Here is a 2,765-nt window from a genome sequence, read left to right as displayed (position 1 = left end):
AGCAAAACCTACAGAAAACCGTAGAGGAACACCGGTGAGATGAAGCCCAGTGTTGCTGGACTGCTTTTTCCTGGAGGAGCGCCAAATCACTCAAAGGAAAATATTCATTTTCTCACTATCTGGGCCACTTGGGGCTGAGAAACTGTATATGCTGAAATATCGTACGGAACACGATTGATGTCGTACTGTTACCTCAACACGTTTTTGTTGGGGAGTCGCCGTTTAAGAGAAGCTTCACGGATGGTTTTTGTGATAAAGATGCACAACTCTGTAAGATCTCTAACGACTTCTAAGAGAACTTCACAATTTCTCTCAAGACCTGTAAGAAGAGAAACGCTTTCTCATCGAATTTCTCACAGCAGCCCCCCTCTGTGTGACGCGACAGACTGGCGCCATGTTTCTCTCTCTACTGTGCTTCTCTCTCTCAGACTGGCACCGTGCCTCCGAAAGATGATCTAGTAGTAGTCCGTGGCGGTCGTGGTTTGACCGTTTGGCGTCTCCATTGAAACACATGTAGTGAACGGTGCAGCAGTCTGGTGCGAATACGCAATATACGTCCACGTAAACTACATCGATGACGGCATGGAAGCGATACTTCAGGCAAGTTTTATCACAGAGTCCGAGACAGCGACATAGAAAGGCCTCAACAAGAACATTAAACTAGCGTTTTGGTATGCTGAGGACGGCAGCGTGGTTGGGTTCAACCGAGCAGAAGTAAAAATGCGTGGAGGTAAGCTCAGTCATCTCATTCAACCTCGTGACTGCATCTCAGGAGTACGCATTTGTAGAGGGCATTGCATTTGTGTAATTGACTACACGCGTCTTTGGGAGGTTTACAGATTTATCTATTTTTGTGCAGAAACCGAGAGTGATCTTATTACGACTGGAAGAAAATATACCCATCCCTCGTGTTTTGGAGTGCGAAAATTTATTTCAGAAGGCCAGTTCCTCACATTGTTTCGACTGGCCGTAATGTGCTAGTCTTTTTTTTTTTTTCGAATCCGTCCACGCATCGCGTCAACTATAGCCAGTTTCATGTACTGTTTGCGTGAGGTGCTCGGTGTAACGTCCAAAATTTTTAAATGATTGAGGTATACAAACTTAGCGTACGCTAATATCGGAAGTACTGTACTGAAGCTTCCAAAATGATGTATTTAGAATATTGTTGATCTCCCGCTAGTGAAAATTATATCTCCCCCAGCGAACCATCAAATATCGTATTTGTTCAATAGTTGTAGTAACCTCCACGCCTCTTCAATTTTTGGTATGGGTGAGAGATGAGGAAAGTACTACAAACACTTACACATTATACATAATGACATTTCTTGTCTTGCCATGCGCTGCGCATGGTTTCTATGGACTCAAGCTGTTTTTTTTTTAGGACTTGCTTGATTGTATATTTGTATTGCATCTTTTTTACAACTTTCTCGCTGCGCAAGTCGAATTGTACTTTATACTGTTACAAAATCTCTCCGTTGGTGTGCCGATGGGGCCAGGGGCAAAGCATCTTTCTGGACACCACTGGACTTCGATCCTTATTCTGAAGGGGCTCATTCTTTCATTCCCCGCTTCACCGCCAGCAATGGGGTATAGAGTACGGCCCCTGACGATGAAACTCCCCAACCATCATCCTGTAATAAAGTTGTTGATGTTGTTCTCTCGCGTTTGAATAGTAACCCAAAATGTATGACTACTCTAGATGCATGACTGCTATGCATCTTTATTTGTATACGATTTTTATGCTCTTTCTACGAGCCTATAAGACATTCTGCCTTCGGCACCTTCCGTATTCTGCACATTCTCTACCAAACGTAAGACCGTAAACACCGTGTAGATGTGTTTACGGTAAGTTTTACCGTGTCTACAGAGGGTGCAGGCTACGGAAGGTGCATAAAGCAGAATGTGTTAGGTCCATAAAACGAGCGTGAAAATTAAATCCTTGGAATGCTATATGACTCGCAACAATTATCTCTTGACAGCGATATGCCTTATCATCGCTAAAACAGCTGATACCGCACAGTAGTCACCATTATCTGCAAGTATAAATTAATAATCCGGCTGAACTGAGCTTGTGCATCACAGTAGTGGCCTTTCCGCTCTAGACTGTGTTTTTAATTGTACCGTGCCTGTATTCTAAAACCTATGCTCCTTCAACCAATTTCTGCACACACATGCTTTGCCAGAATGGCTTTTTCCAAACAAGAGCACATATATAGCATCGTAATGTCACAATTGGCATTATGACAGTCTTGCTTTCTTTTCTATTTTTCTTTCAGATGCATATCAGCGACATCTTAATGAGAACCCCTCAAATCTACCGAAGGCTTCAAGGCTGAGTACTTTTGTTCTGCACATGCAAAAATTTTTTGAACGATTTAAATAAAGGGTGAACAGATGACACAGATTGTCATTTGGTGTAGAACGTCATTTCTTTACTGTCTCCTGCACATCTTATAAGAACATTTGAACTGCGTCCTGTGAGAAACACGCTATAAGAATGTCTATGAGAAGCCCTTAAGAGAAGCCTTATGAGATCTCATAGAGATCCTGTGAGAAATTCTATGAGAAAACCAGTAATAATCTGGGCAATAATCCCATTGAATTTCGCTTACGATTCTGTGAGATGTTTCTTGTGAGAATTCCTGTAGGATTTTTCAATGGGGGTACCCAGACGTAGTACCCTTTTTTTTGTTTTTTGCGGTTTTTCTTAGAGTGCATTATAAATGGGATCTTCAGACCCTCGTACATTAGCAGCGCTGCAATAC

The 2,765-nt window shown here is 42.4% G+C and overlaps 1 long non-coding RNA gene across 1 annotated transcript; it reads left to right on the top strand.

The window, feature by feature from the left end:
* Positions 1-443: 443 nt before the first annotated feature.
* Positions 444-2,427, top strand: LOC135373380 (uncharacterized). The gene is made up of 2 exons (XR_010416431.1): positions 444-730; positions 2,277-2,427. It is a non-coding gene; the product is annotated as an uncharacterized LOC135373380 (long non-coding RNA).
* Positions 2,428-2,765: the final 338 nt, after the last annotated feature.

The sequence above is a fragment of the Ornithodoros turicata genome, chromosome 1 (assembly GCF_037126465.1).
Source record: "Ornithodoros turicata isolate Travis chromosome 1, ASM3712646v1, whole genome shotgun sequence".
In the NCBI taxonomy this organism is placed as follows: domain Eukaryota; kingdom Metazoa; phylum Arthropoda; class Arachnida; order Ixodida; family Argasidae; genus Ornithodoros; species Ornithodoros turicata.
The sequence above is the reverse complement of the archived record's forward strand: the minus strand, read 5'-3'. Positions and strand labels throughout refer to the sequence as shown.